This window comes from Corythoichthys intestinalis, chromosome 6 (assembly GCF_030265065.1).
Source record: "Corythoichthys intestinalis isolate RoL2023-P3 chromosome 6, ASM3026506v1, whole genome shotgun sequence".
Lineage (NCBI taxonomy): Eukaryota > Metazoa > Chordata > Actinopteri > Syngnathiformes > Syngnathidae > Corythoichthys > Corythoichthys intestinalis.
The window spans coordinates 53,457,997-53,480,225 of record NC_080400.1 but is presented as its reverse complement, the minus strand read 5'-3'; the positions used below and the strand labels follow the sequence as shown (position 1 = coordinate 53,480,225).

Here is a 22,229-nt window from a genome sequence, read left to right as displayed (position 1 = left end):
TGTCGGACAGTGCACAAAGGAAACGCACTGTTTTGGGCAGTACAGTGAAAAGACATTTACACATCGGGCTGGAACACCAGAAAACAGCACTAAGTAAAATGAGTCTACGATCAAGAAAAACCTATCATCGTGACGACGTGCGAAATGAGACTGCAGGAGGCGAACAACACCCGGAAGGAAGGCGACCTCTGCAAACATTCGACGTCAAATCGCTGTCATCACGAGCATCCAGCAGACCTTCTCTGCGTTCAGTATCAACGGCTTCTTCTGCTACAAAAGCATACGCCAAGGCAAAGGCAGCCACAGCAGCATTAGCTTACGCAGAAAAGGAGGCTGATATAATGCAACAAAAGGCCAACCTGGAAGCCAATCTGCATTTATTAAAGTGCCAAAAGGCTGCTGCCGCCGCTTCAGCAGCTGTATATGAGGAAGCTGAAAGCGGGGAGTCCATGCCAGTACGTCGTACTCAAGAGGAGCCGATGGAGGTCACCAGACGCACTAGTGAATATGTTCACCAGCAGTCCGAGATCTTCTGTGAACAAACTTCGAAGTGGGCATCAGAAAGACAAGAAACGCAAGTTAGTGACTATGGAGCAACTGCACCCAGAGCAGCTGCGTCATCCAATACGCGAAATCCAGATGACCGAGAAATTAAAAAAGAGAAAACTGACATTTTTTCTCCCAGTAATCACCAGTCAAATTCATCTGGACAGCATCCATCTGGATTACAAAGCGGACAAGACTTTGCAAAATATCTGATTCATAGAGAAATTATAAATTCTGGACTAATTCAATTTGATGACTAGCCGGAAAATATTGGTCCTGGAAAGCATCATTTCTCAGCGCTACCAAAGATCTTAATCTATCAGCAAGAGAAGAGCTGGATTTGCTGTCAAAATGGCTGGGCGTGGAATCATCACAGCAAGCAAAAAGAATTTGTGCTGTACATATTCCTAACCCGGAAGCAGGAGTTTGCATGGTATGGCAACGTATTGAAGAAAGTTATGGCAGTCCTGAAGTCATCGAAGATGCTCTCCTCAAAAAAGTGGAACATTTTCGTCGGTTGAGCAATAAAGACAATGTCAAGTTGAGAGAACTGAGTGACATATTACTCGAACTGGAGTGTGCTAAAGAAGATGGTGCACTACCAGGGCTCACATATTTGGACACAGCACGGGGCATAAGACCTATAGTAGAGAAGCTTCCTTATAACATCCAAGAGAAGTGGATCACATTTGGAAGTAAGTACAAGGAGGATTACACGGTTCCTTTTCCTTCATTCTCCGTATTTTGTGACTTCGTGCAGCGCCAAGCAGGAATAAAAAATGATCCTAGGTTCGCCATGCACTACGTGAGCAGTCAATCATCACCCAAATTCGAAAGGCCTGTCAAGCATAATGGCAAATCTTTCATCCATGTACACAAGACAGACATCCCGGATGAGCCACCAAACAACGAGAGCACCACGCCTGCCACAGAAGTAGTTGAGCCGGACCGTCAGTGTCCAATACACAAAAAACTACACCCATTAAAAACGTGCAAGCTCTTCCGAAACAAACCACTAGAGGAGCGCAAAACCTATCTGAGAGATAATCACATACGCTACAGATGTTGTGGGTCTACACAACATATGGCAAAAGACTGTAAGGTGGTTGTAAAGTGTATTGAGTATAATAGTGAAAGACACATATCAGCTCTGCACCCTGGTCCACCAGCTGAAGCTACACACCAGACTACAACCAACAAAGACGACAGCGGGGAGCAAAGTGAAAACTCATCATCGTTAGTCAACTCCAAGTGCACAGAGATTTGTGGAAGTGATAATGGCTCACGTTCATGTTCTAAGGTCTGCTTAGTGAAGGCATATCCTGCAGGTCAAAGAGAGAAAGCTGTTAAAGTGTATGCTGTGTTGGACGAACAGAGCAACAAGTCTCTTGCTAAGACTGAATTCTTTGAAATTTTCAGTGTAAACTCTCAGATGATGCCATACACACTGAAAAAAATGCTCAGGTATACAAGAGACAGCAGGACGACGAGCATCCAATTTAATACTGGAGGCTATGGATGGGAAATTACAAATTCCTTTGCCCACTTTAATAGAGTGCGATATGGTACCAGACGACAGGACTGAAATTTCGTCTCCAAATATTGCACTCCGCCACGCTCACTTACAACCAATTGCAGACAAACTGTATCCTGTCGATCATGACGCTCCCATTCTTTTGCTTTTAGGAAGAGACATCTTAAGAGTGCACAAAGTAAGAGAACAGATCAACGGACCAGATAATGCTCCTTATGCACAACGGCTGGACCTAGGGTGGGTCATCGTTGGAGATGTGTGCCTAGGAACAGTCCACAAGCCTTCAGATGTAAATGTATACAAGGCAAATATATTATCAAACGGACCCACCTCTCTTCTGCATCAGTGTCCATATGCTATAAACATCAAAGAAGACTACAGCGGTATGCAGAAACATCGTGGTTTAATACCACAAGCGAGCAAGGAGAACGAGCATGCTTTACCGTGCACCGATACTCTTGGATGTTCAGTGCTTGATAGAACTCCAGATGATGATTATGGAGGACCAGGAGTGCAAAAATTCAATAAATAAATACACAATTAAATAAATAATTAAAAGTGTCAATAAAATGCTTTTATTTCAATATTTATTTATTTATTTCAATTTTTATTTCAATTTATATTATTTTTATTTATTTATTTCAATTTATATTTATTTATTTCAAAATTTATTTCGATTTTTCATTTATTTATTTCAATTTTTATTCATTTATTTCAACTTTTATTTATTTATTTCAATTTTTATTTATTTATTTCAAAATATATTTCGATTTTTATTTATTTATTTCAATTATTATTCATTTATTTCAACTTTTATTTATTTATTTCAATTTTTATTTATTTATTTCATCATTTATTTATTTATTTCAACATTTATTTATTTCACTTTTTATTTATTTCATTCTTGCACTCTTATTCCCCGTGTGGCCGCATGAAATAATTTTATCTGTCATTGGCTCATCAAACTCGGTGAGCGGGTGTGAACTAGGCGGGGTTTGAGTTGATCGAGTAATAAGCGATTGCTTCGTCCTATTTCTTCCAAACATGGCGGCGTTATCTGAGATTTTGCATGAGCTCTCTCGGGACATGTTAGATTTCTCAGAACAAATTGAAGCAGGACATTTGGACCCTGAGTACGTGTCCTACAAAACAGAGCAATTAATTAACTTTATTGGCATCATCTCGGCTCTGTCAGATCAAAATGTTGATCGAAGAGTTTTCGATAGTTTAGAACTGCGGTCAAACCAGCCTCCACTCGTAAAAACGAAGTTAAACCAGCCGCCCCTTATTTGGATTATTGTTTGCATTATGTACATTACGGTAATGCAATGCGCTGGCTTCAGAATGCAATGAGGTGGCTTCAGAGCGCAAGTCCCTTTATTAAATATATGAAAAAAAACGGTGACCTATTTGACAACGGGTCCACTTTAGAGAGACACTGGGGCACCCCTAGACCCAAACTAAATCATTATGATGTAAAAATGATGTCGGAGTTCAGAGTAAAACTACTTAGAAAACTGCTAGTTATTTCTGTCATTTAGCCTTATTTCAAAACTTGATAAAATAAATAAATAAATAAAATCTGGGAGATATCCAAGGACCGTTCCACTTCTGAGGTATACTAGAGTTTCCCGTAAACAGACATAAGCCCGCTAAAAGGCGCTGGCCCGCGCGATGTAGAAGCTACAGACTGGACTCCACCATGGGCTGGTGGTGGAGTTCTCCTCAGTTTCCTCGATTAAATTTGCTGCTTCTCTGAGCAGCTCTGGGCACGTTTTGGACATATGTATGTTTTGCTTGGACAACACGCGAAATGCGTCAACTTCGTCAAGGCCTACTACCGCTGCAGTGACCACGCTACTAATCTTCGTCGTCTTTGTGATTTTGAGGGAGCAATTATTTTTCAGATTATACGGATCTACATTGCCACCTTATGTATCGGGTGTACATAAAAATTAGCCAATGCCTCAGGCATCAATCTATTATCTGAGATCGACTAGTTAAGACTTGCTTTGCTGAGCAACCAATCAGACGTTAGAAACTTTGATGAGCAAACGTGACAGATAAAATTATTTCATGGTTGCACCTCCGGAGGAACAAGAGTGCAAGAATGAAATAAATAAAAAGTGAAATAAATAAATAAATAAATGATGAAATAAATAAATACAAATTGAAATAAATAAATAAAAATTGAAATAAATAAATAAAAGTTACAATAAATGAATACAAATTGAAATAAATAAAAATTGAAATAAATGAATAAAAATTGAAATAAATAAATAAAAATCGAAATAAATTTTGAAATAAATAAATATAAATGGAAATAAATAAATAAAAATTGAAATAAATATGAATCGAAATAAATAAATATAAATTGAAATAAATAAAAATTGAAACAAAGAAATATAAATCGAAATAAATAAATAAAAATTGAAATAAAGATAAATTGAAATAAATAAAAATTGAAATAAATAAATATAAATTGAAATAAATATTGAAATAAATAAATAAATATTGAAATAAAAGCATTTTAATGACACTTTTAATTATTTATTTAATTGTGTATTTATTTATTGAATTTTTGCACTCCTGGTCCACCATAGATGATAAACCAGCTTCATCAATAAATGACAACGCATTTCTAACTCTCATGGAGTCAGAGGTCTACCAAAATAATGAAAATAGACAAGTGACACAACCTGGAGTCGGCGCCAAAGATCCTGTGCAACGTCTACGCGGTAAGCTTAGAGGACCGCTACGTCGGCGTGACAGCGTGAACGCCCCTGGAGATGGGCAAAGACAACAGGCTAAAGACTGTCACCACCCGCTACGACACCGACGACCACCAGTGGCAGGATATGGACTCGCTGCCTCTGATCGACCACTACGGCAAATTTCAGATGGCAGTAGCCACCACCAACTTGGAACGTATGGCTTCCTACTGCTCCAAGAGCTACGCCGATCAGGACAAGGTGGCCCGTCAGAAAACCGGCGCCAACGTCCCCGACGAAATCCCGGAAAGCCTGCCACTGGACGTGACCAGCAACGACGGCGCCATCGTCTGCCATTTCGACGACAACGTTTTCATCTTTGGCAACTCGAAGAAAAGCAACAACTACTTCCACAAGGAGGCCTATCGTTACTACGCAGAGCACGGGCGCTTGATGCTGCTGCCGCCCATGCTACCGCCTGGCGCGCCAGCGGGACCGCATGCAGCAGATTCAACATCTGCACTGCAGCATGCTCACCCTCAACAGCTCGCTGCAATCGCGGAAAGTGGATGGAGGACAAACCAAAGATCAAAGTGGGGGACATTGTTCTACTGAAGGAAAACCAGGTTCAACGAAATGATTGGCCTGTGGGACTAGTCATGCAGACATTTCCAAGCAGCGATGGTAAAGTTTGCAAAGTAGATGTTCGTATTGTTAAGGAAGGGACTGCGAAGGTGTTCCTGCCGCCCGTTACGGAAGTTGTGGTACTTCTCTCCGAATCTGTTTAGCATGTTATAAGCTCTCCTTCGTGTTTATATATGTAGAATTTTGTAGTGATATAACGTTGCTATATCAAGCGGGGAGTGTTCTGACTTTCTGCAGTAATATGGGCCATCAGTTGACCATTTGTGGTACGTTGCTGCCACCTGTTGGTCAGAAAAATTCGCTGCACCTATTTTATGTCACAGTTTTTGTCATAAGCTCATTCAGTTTCACAGTGTGGTGTCTAGCGGTATCATTGACACTCGTGAGTGCTTTCGGTTGCGTTTCTGCCTCGGAAATATATGTCTGTAAGTATTTTATGTGTATAATAACATATGGATGGGCAGTGTATGTATACCTAGGTGGTGAAGGGTCACATGTACAAAACCTATTAAGTTATAGTGTAGGGTGACCAAACGTCCTCTTTTGCCCGGACATGTCCTCTTATTACGTGCCCTCCGGAGGGTCCGGCCGGGTTTCATAAATTCATGAAAATGTCCGTTTTTTATGATTTTTCACGCGACCAATTTGAAGAGAATCCCTCCGGCCGCTAGGAGGCAGCGCCTCCCTGTGTTGACAAGGCTCCTACTAGTAGGGGCGGGAGAAGGAGTAGATCTTCTTCTTCTTTGTTGGCAGTTTACCCTTTGTTTCATGGGGAATTACCACCATCTACTGACGGTTTGGCGAGAGATCAGACTACAGTAAGGAGTTCAATAAGGAGTTCTAAAAGACGTGGCTCCATACACCTTTCTGTAAATTTATCTACTGTTAATGTCGATCACGTGTCTTCTGTTGTGTATATATATGTGTACACAGAGATGCAGTATATTGTATGAGTCTCGTAATTGTTCTGCGTTAGTTTGGTTGAATGCTATTATTACATTCTAAATAGCAGTGTTTCTTATGAGTTTTTTTTTTTTTTTTTTTTTTTACGATAAATACGTATATAATGGCAACTGTTGACTTCTGTTGGAGATTTATACTGGTGTAATCTGTAAAATCCCGTTTGGTGTCGCATCTTTGCGCTGCCGATGATTGTAAACTTTTATAGGAAAGTCTGATTTTGCCTCAACTCCCGTACTCGCAAACACGGTAGCAATCAGTGAACTCAGCCGCGCTAGGCATTATGGGCAATGTAGTTTTGAACTGCTGCGTTTGGAAACATGCTGGTTGAATAGCTTGTCAGTTTATTTCGGTTATTTTTTGCGTAAAATCTAGAACATTGAATGAGAATAAAAATTGAATGGGAATAACAATTGGTCAACGACAGTTGTCGTGATAGTAATTTAAAAAATTGTTGAGTTGACACATAGCCTACTGTGTGTGCATTGAATGGACTACATTTCCATGGGTCTGCATTATACATATATTTTTTAATCATTATTCGTTGTTTTTTTTTTTTTTTTTAATGTTTGAGTATTTTTTTTTTAGGGAAGAATAAAGCCTGTTGAGTAAAAAAAAAAAAAAAACAAGTGGGTGATCTAGGCATCTTTGAGTGATCTTCGAGTAAAATTCAAGTATCTCGAGGTCGGGCCGAGTGTCCTCTTTTTTGGAAATCAAAATATGGTCACCTTATTATAGTGTGTTGTAGAGGCCAGCCAATGGCTAATAGCTCAAGCGAGTTGTGCTATCTGTATAATAGTTGCGTATATATAGTTGTGTATATAAGGGTATATTGCAGTTTGTTGTATATTGAGTGTTGAATTTGTGTATGTTTTTTGTGTTGTAGTTTCACAATATTAAGATGGGTGTCCTCACATAAAAACAAGAAAAGACCAAGCCTTGTGGTTTATGGAGGTGCATTCAATGTTAGCTGGCTGTCTGGCAGTGCACAAAGGAAACGCAGAACAAGAATTACTCGAGTTAATCGATTAATCGTTGCAGCACTAATTATCTCCTTCATGCAGTCGCTGCATTCACACTAATATTAACAGCTATGGATACTTTTTTAAAGTCTTCAATGAACCTAACATTAATGAAGAACTTAATGAAGAAATTAATTATGAATGAATTAATCATTAATTAATGAAATTAATGAAGAAACCCAGTACCCAAGAACTGTGAGGTTTTTTTTTGTTCAATGACAAATATACTAAGCTGCAAGACATCTCGAACATGCTCCTTTCATTGATTAGACCATGCCTAGGAAAGATAAGTGACTCAGAACATGGACAGATGGATCCCACTACAAGTGCAACGACAACTACTGATCTGTTTACCACTATTACTACAACAACAACAATACTAATAATAACAACAACAATAATATTGATAAGAATACAGTGTTAATAATAATAATATTTAAAAAACATTGTTGCAACTTGTTGATATTTTATAGGCGAAATATTGACAGTTCGGGCTTGCAGAGGCTATTGGTAAATTATCCCCCCACTCTTGGTCCTTTTTGTTTCGGCATGATTGCTTACATTACATTTGTAGATGGCTGACATCAATATTAATTAATGACAGTGTTTTGAAAATACCCAGTAGTTGCGAGGGAAAAAGAAAAACGCCAAAAACGTGCTAATAACACAAACAATACAACAATATAACTAATATAATAACTAATCTTGGGGCATTTAACATACATTCATGACTATATGTGTTCATCGGTTTCTTACAGTACGATTAGATGTGCAAACAGAACGTTAACGGTGTTTTAGACCAGCATAGCAGGGGCTTGGATGCTAGCTAAATTAGCACGCTACCTCGGAAAAAAGATGTTCCTCACGTCTGCAGATTAGATTTTGATCGTGTTTTTCGTGGAGAAAAACAACACCTCCGTAGTAGTCGGTCACATATTGCTCCTCTTCCATCCGAAATAAAATTCAATCCGAAGTGTGAAGGAAACTGTTGCAACTCATCCCCGCGGTGTACCCAGATTACGCTTGCGTGGTTGCTACGTAACAACACCAACATTTCAAGTCACGTGACCAAACACGCATGAAAACCTACGCACTTTACGTAAAATCAAAGGCAGAGTAGCAGACGCACTCAGTTTAGTTTTTACTGTTTTTCATAGACAAAAATCTACTGGCCGATTCTGTTAGCAGGTTGGGTCAAACTCAATACGTTTGTCAAGTAACCAAGCCAACATATTATTTTTTAGAGTGGAATTCAATGTAGTTCGTTTAAAATGCAGTTCTAGCAGTTGCATGCCCACGTTCATTCCCATTCGAAAGAGCCCATCAGGGGCGTTACCAGTGGTTGGCAGGGGTGGGCAGTGCCCACCCACGGACACGCTCTGCCCACCCAAAGAAAACTGGATGAGTACTAACAGCAGTCTGGGCACCGCGTATGGTATCCCATTCATATAGTACTGATGTGTTCTAAGTTTTAACCTTTGCGTTGTTACCTCCTCTTTCACTTTAAAAAAAAAAATGAAATGAAATGTTGGTTTTGTTCCTAGGGAGCGCTACACACATTTACGCACATTTTGATTTTTTTTCTCTACATTTTATCAGTTTTCACCAGTGTTCACCTGGCTGTTGAGTTCAGTGAGTTTTGCAGCATTCTGAGGGGGTCAAAGTAGGGCTCAAAGCGCCGGCAGGACAAAGAATGACTGCTAGGGGGCGCTACGTAGTGTATTTGGAATTTGTCTTTACTCAGTATCAAAGATTGCACCTGTCTTGACCTGCCTGCCAGTTTTGGTGCATTTTGAATCTTTCTAAGGGAGTAAAATTGAGCTCAAAGGGGCTGCGGAACAAAGAATAACTATAACAATAATAATAAAACCAAGGAACCACAATAGGTTACCAAAAAAAACATTGCCACCTGCATGTCCATACTGTTCAGTTATGAATGTGTTCTAAGTCAAATCAAATCAAATCAACTTTTATTTATTTATTTTTTTAGACCAAATCACAACAACACTTATCTCAAGGAGAAAACAAAACATGTTTTAAGGTGCAGTAGCCCTACGCTGGATTTCGACCTACTTGCACGTTGTAGCTTTTTTTTTTTTTTTTGCCCCCCCAGGTAAGACTAATGCCCACCCACACCTGGCATCCTAGTAACAGCACTGGACCGCATGATAGTAAGAGCTTTCTTTTTTTTTTTTGCCTCATCTTTTTTTTTTTTTTAATTCTTCACTTCAAACTGAACACATTTTGTAAAGCAATCCTCTTTAGCATTAATATTTTGACTTTTTTTTTTTTTTTTTTTCTGATGATCACAATCTCTGTTTTGTTTACTATGATTTTGTCATGTGACCTTGTCTTGTTTCCTCTGTTTTCCTCATGCCCCAAATAAGTTTACTTTGGCAGGCTGCTTTGTATTTTTGTTTACTGCCTTATTCTTTTGTCTGAACATTGACAATTTTGTATGATAATCATTTTTTTGTTCATCAAGTCCACATTCCTTGTTCCTCGTCTATTTACCCATTACACTGTGACATTGATTGTACAAATGCAATCAGTTGTCACAGTGTGTGCATGTTTTAAATTATTATATTAATCATTTGTCTTCTGTCGCAATTGCTGCCTTGTAGCTGTGGTTAATAATCCACAGTCAAAACTTTTAACTGTTACAGTTTATGGATGGGATTTTATTGATATTCATTTTCACTTGTGTCCCTTTACTGAAATGTATGCTTTGCTTTCGTTGCTTACTTCAATCAATTTAAAGGTCGGTTACAGTCAATAGTTTTCACTATTTAATTTTGGTGTGAAAGTGCATATGTTAGCATACTCAACAGTGTCAGTACAATATATGATGTGTTGTTTGTTTTATGCACGATCACTTATGTGCACTTACTTGACTGTTATTCTCTCCTGTTAGAAAAACAAGTGTTCTCAGACGACTTCTGGATGTAATCTTCACTAGTTTACCACTGGCTGTCCAAGGTGAGTGGTTTCTTCCACATTAACTCAAATATACAGTGCTGGCCAAAAGCATTGGCACCCCTGCAATTCTGTCAGATAATGCTCAATTTCTCCCAGAAAATGATTGCAATTACAAATGCTTTGGTAGTATTATCTCATGTATTTTTTTGCAATGATAAAACGCAAAAGAGAATGAAAAAAAATGAAATCATTATCATTTTACACAAAACTCCAAAAATGGGCCGGACAAAAGTATTGGCACCCTCAGCATAATACTTGGTAGCACAATCTTTAGACAAAATAACAGCGAACAACCGCTTCCGGTATCCATCAATGAGTTTCTTAATTTTAGACCATTCTTTTCGGCCAACTGCTCCAGGTCTCTGAGATATGAAGGGTCCCTTCTCCAAACTGCCAATTTTCAGATTTCTCCACAGGTGTTCTATGGGATTCAGGTCTGGACTCATTGTTGGCCACTTTAGAAGTCTCCAGTGCTTCCTCTCAAACTATTTTCTAGTGCTTTTTGAAGTGTGTTTTGGGGCATTGTCCCGCTGGAAGATCCATGACCTCTGATGGAGACCCAGCTTTCTCGCACTGGGCCCTACATTATGCTGCAAAGTTTGTTGGTAGTCTTCAGACTTCAGAATGCCATGCGCACAGTCAAGCAGTCCAGGGCCAGAGGCAACCAAGCAACTCCAAAACATCAGGGAACCTCCGCCATGTTTGACTGTGGGGACCTTGTTCTTTTCTTTGAAGTCCTCGTTTTTCTTCCTGTAAACTCTATGTTGATGCCTTTTCCCAAAAAGCTCTACTTTTGTTTCATCTGACCAGAGAACATTCTTCCAAAACATTTTTGGCTTTCTCAGGTAAGTTTTGGCAAATTCCAGCCTAGGCATGTGCCGGTATGAGATTTTCACGGTACGATAACCGTGAGCAAAAATACCGCTGTTTCACGGTATCACGGTATTGCAATTATAGCTCCAAAATTTTGAGATGTATGGGTTTAAAAAAAAAAAAAAAAAATCCATTGAACAGGATTTTTTTTCAAAACATATTTGCAAATAGGAACATGAATATAATGTGAAAATAAATAAACAAAAAAATAACATATTTTATATAAAATTAAAATAAATAGAACCTAGATTATACCCACAGCCACAGCTCAAGTTGCTCAATATTAGAGTAAGAACAAAATAATTGCTATAAAGAGTAAAAAGACTTCTAAATAAAATTTAAAATATATACTGTATGACTTTTTTTAAGGGGGAAGCTCAAGTGAAGTTTCGCCATTTTCAGCCACTGTGTCAACTCTAGTCTACATGATGCCATGCCTTTGTGTTAAAAAGAACAAAGAATTCATAAGTTAATAAGTTAGTTGAAAATGTATAAGTTAGTTTTATAAATTAGTTAAAATGTAAATATTGTTGAGGAAAGGTTTCATCTAAAAAAAAAAAAAAAGTGAGGAGTGAGACCTCCTTTTCTCAATTAGCGATCTTTGACGCGATTCTTTTTCTTCCCCCCCTTCATTCAAGCTTGTCTCTCACTCAGCGGCTGTGAGACATAAAACCACAACGAAGCTGCTCTCCCAGCTTAGCCTAGGCTAACATTTGTCTTTGTAAGTTTTAGTTAGTTTGTATATTGAATTTGAAAGGAAAATGTGCGTTTTGTTTTTGGCGAACTTTTTAATGGTGCTACTGCTATCCTGTTGAACCTAATCACACGTGAAAAAATACAATTGTACAACGTTTTAAATGTATTCATTTGTATATTTCACCATGATTTGAGTGCTCAATAAATTGAAGAAAAGTACGCCTTGTGTTTGGAGGATTTGTTTGTGGGTTTGCTGGCTGTTTAGCAGAATAGCATCATTGACACTCAAGGCAACAAACGGGAAGGGGTGAGCGCTGCCGCACCAAGCCACTTCGGCTGCATTTTGGCACATGAAAAATAGCGAATACCGTACTAAGGTAGGACGGAAAATTTTTGTGGTTTTGAAACCGCGACGTTTTCACACCACGGTAAACCGTGAAACCGGTAACCGGCACATGTCTACTCCAGCCAGGCTTTTACATGTCTCTGGGTCAGAAGTGGGTTCTTCCTGGGTATCATACCCTAGAGTCCTTTTTCATTCAGACGCCGACGGATACAGTCCCAGACAATTGTCGCTTACCCATTTTGTAGAAACAATTGCTAATAACCTGACTTTTAATTAATTTAATTTTAATTTAATTGGTTTCAGAAATGGCTCATATGAAAGCTAAGACCCTCCCAAATGATGTTGAATGTACAAAAATATATTTGTTTCTCTGAAAAAAGATTTATCATTTAATGAAAACATAAAGGTCAAATTTTGGCAAGACAAAAGTTTTGTCGCCTATAGAAAGTAGTGTGAAAATTGAACAAAAAATGTACTTCAAATACAAAAATATGTTACATAACATAAGCGAATTAAGTAGTGGTGCTGTGAGATCCAAATTTAATATTTTGTATGACCTCCATGGGCTTGAAGGGCTGCATCCACGCGGTTCGGCAAGGATTCATACAATTTATTGATGAAGTCATCAGGAACATCAAAGAAAGCAGTCTTGCATGCCTTTTGTCAGGGACTGTAGTATGGGTTGACACTGTTTTACCCTCGGACTGCAGGACAGCTTGAACTTGTTTGGATGTTAGTCAAGGTTCTTTATCCACCATCCGCACAATATTTCGTTGAAATCTCTTGTCAATTTTTCTTTTCCGTCCACACCTAGGGAGATTAGCCACAGTGCCATGGGCTTTACACTTAATGATGACATTGCGCACGGTAGACACAGGAACATTCAGGTCTGTGGAGATGGACTTGTAGGCTTTAAACTGCCTGTTTCCTCACATTTTTGCTTCTCAAGTCCTCAGTTCTTTGTTCTTCTTTCTTTTCTCCATGCTCAATGTGGTACACACAAGGACAAATGTTAAGTCAACTTTAATCCAGTTTAACTGGATGCAAGTGTGATTTAGTTATTGCCACCACCTGTTATGTGCCACAGGTTAGTAACAGGTGCTGTTAATTACACAAATTAGAGAAGCATCACATGATTTTTCAAAGGGTGCCAATAGGTTTGGGTGTCTGGCCTATTTTGTGTAAAATGATAATGATCTCAATGTTTTTTCATTCTCTTTTGTGTTTTTTTTTTCATCACAAGCTATTACTACGAAAGCATTTGTAATTGCAATAATTTTTGGGGAGAAATTGAACATTATCTGACAGAATTGCAGGGGTGCCAATACTTTTTACCAGCACGGTATGTGAAAAAACAGAATTGCACAGTTCATACTGCTTGAAAATGTCAGATAATTGTTGCATATGGGCAAAAAAAGCCCAAACATTTTTATTTACCTGAGCTGCGAATGTAACCTTGCTATCAAGGGCTTAAAATCACATCGCAAGTGGATCGCGAGCTGATGCAAATTGGCCAGTGATATCGGATTAATAAGATCTAACTTTTTCTTCCTCATTGGAAGTCTTGCTGTAGCATTTTGTCCTAATTTCAGTCTTTTATTGTTGATACAAGATATGAGAAGACCCAAAGGAACACATTACAGTAAAAAGGCGAGCGATAACAAATGCATGGACTAGAATAGAAAGCCTTTATTGTCAATATAAACAGTACAACAATATTTAAAGCTTTGTCATAAAGTGCACCACATAAAACAAAAGTAAAATAAGGCTCATATAAAAACACAAGTCACAGGGTACACAGATTGGGAATAAAGTGAATAGGTAACAAGCAGCAAGTGGTGAGGTAGTCGTAATAAAACAGTGCGTACATGACAAAAAACAGTAATCAGACTAGGAAGGAGATGGCTGACTTGATATGGTATTGATGTAACAAAGCAAAAATGCAATAATGCAACTGTGCAAATATTGCATATGCAGTACCCAGACTGAGACGGATGTCTGAAAACATATTACTTAGTGAGATGCATGTGACAGTGTTGCGGCATTAGCGGTGTAATAAAAGTGACATTGTCAGTTGTGTGCAGCATAGTGGTGTCAACAATAATGAATGCGGCGATGCATCCCGATGCGGGGCATGGACCATTCGATTCGATGCGGGCAACAAGCGGAATCGATTCAGCGCATTTTAAAATATATACAGGTAAGTACGTTCAAAAATCTTGCCTGCGCAATTCTAGTAATGCAACGGATTTGGTTTCCCCATTTGTATTATTATTCTCATGTTTCATTTTTTACGCACTGCATAACTCTGGTCAAGTTTCCCACCAACCTCGTAGAATCCAAAATGTCTCCAGATGTCTGCTTTCAATGTGTTAGGTGCATCAATAATCTTTCTCGCTCCCTCTTTCTCCGCTTCAGCCATTGTTATTTTATGTCCTATCTCTTAGAAGTTAGATCTTGTGCCCGAACCCAAACGGGTCGGGTCTGGCCCAAAATGTTAAGCATTCACGTTTGGGTCGGGTCGGGTCGGGCTGCGCGCTGGACTAATAAATTATTAAAAAAAAAAAAAAAAAAAAAAAATGGGTTAAAACCGAGAGTAGGCTCTCTGTATTCTTGCGATTCGTTACAAAAGACAATTTTATTTATGCACACAAAGGCAACACAAATGTGATCCTTTTGAATCTTCTCCTCTGTGTGTCTGCAAAATCGCATGTTTTTTTTTTTTTATATTAAACTTTCCCAGCGTTATTTCATTGTGTAAATGCTTTTATAATGATCATAAAAATATGTAGACTATTTAAACATTAAGAAAACTTGCGTTTTTTTCTGCCAACTCGAAGAAATGAAAATAAATTGCTGCTGCTGCGTTTTTTTTTTCCCACGTCACTCCAAGCCGGGTCGGGCTTCAATACCAGCGGGCCGTGTCGGGTCGGGCTGGATTTTTTAGGCCCGATCTAACCTCTACTATCTCTCTGCTTTCTCGATTGCAAAAAACTGATATTTCCTCATGTATAGATTGTTATGGCTGCTAAAATGCTGCTGCACTTCATTGTAATTCATTATTTTTTATTGTTATGTGTTAGTTACTGATTGCATTTCTAAGTTGATTGCACATATACAGTACAGTGGGCTAGGCCTACATTTTACTTTTGTTCTACATTGCAATTTAGTTGATGTTTTGTTTGCAACTGAACTGATCCCTGGATTGATATTGCGATAAAGATGCTGCTGCACTACAATATTTTCTTTTTCGTTTTCTTTAATATTTACTTGAATATTTTTATTGATGGGTCGTTGTGACTAAAATACAGTGACTGTTATTACTGATTTTGCACAGGAGTTCAGATGTTGCACTGTGTGAAAGGCTGCTACTGTGTCTAAAAGCCCTGGTCTCATTCAAAGCACCAATTAAATGCTGTGATGTTTTTTTTTTTTCTTTTTAATATAAATATCTGAAAGTATTTTCATTTGACTTCAACCAGGAGTGACACAAGAGCCAATAAAAAGTTGTTTAATGTCTGACCGATTGTGTTGCCTCATGTATCACAAAAAAATATGCTTTGCTTTAGAATTTTAATGCATCCCAGGCTTTAAGGCATCGAGATGCATTGCTGAATCGAACCAAATCGAATTGTGACCCTCTGAATCGAATCGAATCGAATCATGGCCCTCCGAATCGTAATCGAATCGAATCGTGAGGGCAGTGCCGATGCACACCTCTAGTGCAGCATGTCAGTTTTTCACTGCAAACTTGAGTGAAGTATGGTGACCACTCTTGGAAAGAAACTATCTCTCAGTCTGTTTGTTTTGGCTGGTATGACTCTGTTGCACTTGCCAGAGGGCAACAGGTTGAAAAAGTGGAAGCTGAGGTGTGTATAGTTTTTTTTAATGATGTGTATAGTTTTTTTTTATGATGCTGCTTACCCTTCCTAGGCACCGAGAGTTGTAGATGGTGGATGTGGGAGAAAGGGGCATCCTCTCCACCTCTTGTGCTGTTTTCACACCCTCTGTAATCTTCTCCCGTCTGCTTCTGTGCAGTTTGAGTTCCAAACTGACACAGCATAGGTCAGCAGGCTCTCAATGGCTGACCGGCAGAAGGTCACCACCAGGTTGGTGTTGAGTTGCTCCATCCTGCAGACTCTCAGGAAGTGTTGCTTTTGCTGTGCGGTGCTGAGACTATGGTCTCTGCGTCATTTAGCATATAAAATAGGCTACATCTTTTGCTTAGATAGAAGAATGTCGTTTTTAGTGTGCAACTGAAAAGAAAGACTTCTCAAATGTAATGCCAAGACTTTTCTCTGAGTCAGTTTCACTTATGGTGTTAAAAGTACAGGTTTTTATTTGTAAGTGTTAAAGCCTCAACAAAGTGTTTAGAACAAACTGCGTGGTCAGGATGGCCAAAGTAAAGCAGGTTCTGCTTCTGGACAAGTTATTCACCAAACTAATATAACCATGGAATCTTCCATATAACATGGTGAAGAATTCTGATTAATGAGTGTTTTAGTTCATATACTGACTTTCCCGTGATTGATAATCTGTCCCAATACCAGAGTGTAATCATCATTTTCCCTCTTGTATTTTTCCCATGCATTATCTTCTGTGGCCACTAGATGTAGCAATCGCGCTGCTGTGTGATGAACTGAACATTATTCTTAAAAGGATATACTGTACAGTAGCCACATGCTAATATTTACATGGGCAACTCAAGTGTTTCAGCAGATAATGTATTTTAAATATCAATTCTTAATGCATATCATACCAGGCAGGGTGCCCTCTTATTTCGGCAGAAAATAAGGTTGCTGTGACACTATTAGTAAAAGGCAATGGTTGGATGGTTGAGTCAAAATTTAAATTACGGTATAATCATCATGTCAGACACTTCTATAGCTTACCTTAGGAGGAGATGTAAAAAGTATCTCTCCAACCACTCTGAGATGTTCATCTTGCTCTCTTTGTGACAGATTATCAGTTGTCCTCTCCATTCTGTTTACTTTGGGGAGAGGAGCAGCATCAGGTTGGTTGCACTTCAGGAATGTAACCCTCAGGTCCAAACCCACCCATCCTTTCCCTTCACCCCTTCCATCTTTTACCCCCTTACATTGACTAATTTCCTTTTCTCTTTTCACTTTCATATGTTTCTACTTCTTCTAAGTCATTTTCTGTTTGCCTCTCTCTCTTTGCTGATTTGTTTCTCAGCTCCATCAACTCCTCATGAGACCATGAACAATCTTTTTCCCCCTTCTCAATTGCTCTCTCACCTCTCCGGGCTCCCTCCTTATTATTCACTATCACCACAGTCATACACCCCCACTTCTCTCTCATTAACCCACAATCTCTCCATCCCACCCAAAGTTCTCTGTCTGCCTCCCCTCATTCCTCTGTTGTCTAACCCAAACAAACCAGTTGGACTTTCTTCTGCAGTGGCTGGCTGTAAGAGAAACACACAGCATGTCAGTCAATTGAAGAGGATATGAGCTGTAGACTCAACCAGAAGTAGAGCTACTATTTGCACACTGGAACATCTAAATGTGCCTACAAGTAATTACACACAAATTCTTTAATAAAACCTCAAGATAAATGTGTTTTGACCTCAGGGAGAAAAATTAATAACTATTGCAATTGAGAAACTGTTACCAAAGGTACAGTCAGCACACTTACTTCCCTTCTTAGGTATTTAAGAAGTACTTTGTCCAAGAGATTTTTTTTTTAATTATATGAAATATAATAAGCAGGTTTCTCTTTGCCAATAACACAGCAGCCTGTGTACATAATCTCCTTTTGAGGTATTTCTCAGTGAGCAGTATGTGACCTCTGCCACAGTATTCCGATGGGGTCCATACCAGAGGATTTATAAACAGCTTATATAATTTTTTTTGCATGGTACCAGAGCACGTGGCATTGACTTAAAGCAGCTAGAGTTGTTCTGATCACTATGATAAGCATCAGAATTTTGGCGTGCTGAAAATAATCCAAAACAGGATATTACAGTATTGTAGGAGGGCAGTTTGTGAGTGAGAAAGAATGAGTATATACTACATTGTTTGAAATTCTGCAATTATATACTGCATACACGACTGTAAAGTGGTCAAGAAGTAATTAAGTGGGTACCCCCGAATAATGGGTTAATCTTTTTTTTTTCTTTGTTGACAAAAAGACCATTTCAAATTTCACTTAAGCGGGATTTAATGCAGACTTGGGCAAACTCCATTCCGCGGGCCAGTTCTGCAGCCAATGCCCTATCATTAGTGTGGTAAAAAAGTAAACCAGTGTATGTAAAATAGTTTGGAAACCATACCATATTCATTTCATGATATTTTTATTTTCAAATTAGAATTAATTTACCAAGTATTAAAGGTGCTAGACAGTCCCTTTTTATACTCTCGGCTGCCATATATGGCCTAAAAGCTTACTGTAATTTTAGGGCTATAAAGCGCACCTGATTATAAGCTGCCACCCACCAAATTTAACACAAAAACGGCATTTGTTCATAGATAAGCCACACTGGACAATAAGCCGCAGCTGTCCTCACTGTATTATGGGATATTTTCACCAAAAGATATTAACCGGTAACACTGTATTTGACAGCAGCATAAAAGACGGGCATAAGATCAAATGAACCACCTCCAAGCTTTGAACCAATTGGCTGCAAAGCTTCATTGCTTCAAGAAGCTACATTTGGCCATCACTGCTCCGTTGGGGGAGACAGTCAATCTCTGCTGCCACCAGCTGTCAACAATGTTGTTGTCACCAGCTGTCAACAATTTTGTTGTCCAACATGCATCCTAACATGCATTGCAGCGTTACAGATGTAAATAACAATCAAAATTCATGTTCTTTGCTAATTATTTCTTCAGCTACTTTTCCAGTTGTTTCATTAATTGCAGTTATAGTATTTGGTAACACTTTATTTGACAATGGTGCCATAAGACCGTCATTAGACCGTCATAATTATGAAATTACTCTGCCATGAGCAATAATGAATGCTTATGACAGATGTCATTTTATGAGATTCGCACTTTTGAATGGATGTAAAGATCCGAGCTGGACATAAATGGAGTTATGACATAATTCATAATGTCATTAATGCCCACAATACTGTCATGCCATAGTTATAACGGTGTAATGGCAGTCTTACGACATTGCTGTCAAAGAAAGTGTTACCTATTAACTCAAATTAATCAACAAATAAGCCGCATTGGACTATAAACCACAGGATTCAAAATGAGGGAAAAAAGTAGAGGCTTATTGTCCGAAAATTACGGTAATTGCAGCCTGTGCTACGTTCGTGCATGGCGTGCATACTTGTCGCCCATCCAAACAATACACAAAACGTAAAAACAGCAAACATAATTGTTAACTGTTTGTAGCGAGTTTTAAGTAGGTTAGAAAGGTGTTTTTGCCAAGAGAAACTGGACAGAGGCTTGTTATAACAGCGCTGCCGCTGAGGGGATGCGCATGGAGGTACAGAGGTCCATATTCACCCAGAGTGTTCGACCCAAAATCTCTCTATTGAAGGGAAGAAAGAGGGCTTTTGGGGGGAGTCTCAATTCCCTTTCAGACATATGCTGAACTCCGGTTAAATCCTGGGATTTAAATAGGTAGCCCTTATGTCTGAAAGCAATTTCCCGGTTTGACTGACACAGAGATGACACGGACATTAACCGGGTCGCGTTTTGTATAATGTCAAGATTCATCCGGGCATGTGTAAAAGCAGCTGTTTAATTCCCGGGTCACAGTGCGAAGGCTGATGACGTAAATATCATGGCTGGCGGATCGTCAGGCTGACCAAAAACCAAGGAGAAACAGTGGTCCATCTTTAGAAATGAGTGGTTTATTTTGTTTTCCTGGTACATCTCCCCATGTCTGAAAGCCATGACATGGGTAATTTAGTGGGATATAAGTCTGAAAGCGGCTTCAGTTGAAATGTCATGACTCTTTGTACTCATAAGGATATTGGTGGAGCATGCATAAAGTAGAAACTTTTTAAATCAACAATGAAAATTTGGCGAAATACCTATAAATCAATACTTAAATGTTTATTTTAACAATGTGGTTTTATTACAGCTACACAATGAAAATTAAGTTGTACAAATTAACCAAATATTCCATAAGTTTCATTAATAAAGACCAGAAATGTCAGCACATCCAGCTCACACAACAAGGACTCAAAATTGTAAGTGTGAGTCAAGTAGGTCATTCAAATAGTCTTTTATTTGTCACGGTTACTGTTAGAAAACCATCCACGCCACCAAATTTCCTGAATGTGTCAATTTGTATTTCTATCTATTAAGAGACGGATTAGCATGGATTCATTTTTACTCACTTAAATGACTGCATCTGACAATTTTAAAACCAGAGTAAAATCAGTCTGAAAACATTACTCATCAGCTAATTTGAAAAATAGTACAGCGTCTCCGCCACTCCGCGTTTCCGTGGCCTCAGGGTTTTCAATAATGTTCATCAAAAACTGAAAATGAAAAATTACAGTCGTATCGGCAGCCATATTGCATAAAGAGGCATTGTTTGAGACAGAAGATTTCCCAGCATGCCCAACAAATAGATTAGTTGACACAGAGGCTTTTGTACATCTGCATGGGGTCTCATTCAAGGCATGTTATTAGTTCCTGCCGCGAGATGGACCAATAAGAGCATGAGCTAGTATATACCGAGAGCTGATTGGGTGCATATAACCGCAGCCTCACTCAGCATCTTCTCTTGGTTATACTTAATATGTAAAATATAAATAATATTTTTATATTTTAAACATTCTGGTACCTATATACATGAGAATTCCTTGGGAAGCAAATCCTACCCAGCGTTTTTTTACCTTTTGTGGAGGGTTCTAGTCTTTATTCAGCGTGATAAACAAGGATCACTATACAGTGATACCTCTACTTACAAACACAATTTTCAGGTTACGACATGCCCCAACGGGAAAATATATTATATCCTGTTAAGAAAGAAATTTCCCGTTACAAGAGGCAAAAATACTATACAGTACTGTAAAAGATACATATGTACTTTCTGCTTTTAAATGTCGCACCATAAGAGCGAGCAACTTTGAAACGTACAGAATGAATCGAAAACTAAATTTAGCGCAAGCTTATGCATTATTTGATCAAATCGAGGAACAGGATGGACAGGTTTTGTGTTGGTTCCCTCCTCGTGTGACCCTGTGATTGCCCATTGATTTCACCTGTTGTACCTGCTCCTAGTTTATCCTCCAATCTGCATCCTCCTGTGTCAACCACCTGTTCCTCATTGTCTCGTTACCCCTGGTCTGTGTGTGTATATAAGCTCCCACTTTCTTTTCACTCCTTGTTGCGTCATTGTCAATATCTTCCTTCATACCAACGTTGATTCTTGTCCGTTCCTACACCCCAGCCGTTGTGTTCTTCTGCCTAGTAAGTTTTTTGAGACCAGTCTTTTGCCAATACCCTGGCTTTTGTTTCCTGCTGTGTTTTTTGGGATCACTTCAGTCTTGGTTTGTAGTTTGTTTTTCTGTCGGCTTTAATTAAATTACTTTTGCACCGCCTTATTGCCCCGCTTTCCTTTCCCTGCACTGGGGTCCACACACCACCTGCCTGCCCTCATTCCCGAGAGGTTCACTGCATTAGTACCACATTAGAGCACAGGTCTCCTCGCGTTTATGTGCCACGAAGAGTGAGATAGGCGATTGGCACCATCGATCTCGTGAAGGAGGACATGCCTCATTCGGAAATAGGATTTGTTTTTTCCCCCTTGCATTATATTGTATTATATACTTTATTACAGGTATTAATGGTTAGGTTAGGTTAGGTATTTGGAATGATTTAAATATGTTAAGCTGTTGTTTCATTCTGGTTTTACAACGATTATAAAATTGAATGTGGCAGTCCTGCTTGGAACGGATAGGGGCATTGAAATGGAAAATGCGT

General features: G+C 38.9%; 1 protein-coding gene across 1 annotated transcript in view; it reads right to left on the bottom strand.

The window, feature by feature from the left end:
• Window positions 1-8,442, bottom strand: part of dync2h1 (dynein cytoplasmic 2 heavy chain 1) — a 231,897-nt gene extending 223,455 nt beyond the window's left edge. Inside the window, exon 1 of the mRNA XM_057838672.1 lies at window positions 8,262-8,442. The gene's annotated coding sequence lies outside the window, so the exon portion shown is untranslated. The remainder of the gene's footprint in view (window positions 1-8,261) is intronic.
• Window positions 8,443-22,229: the final 13,787 nt, after the last annotated feature.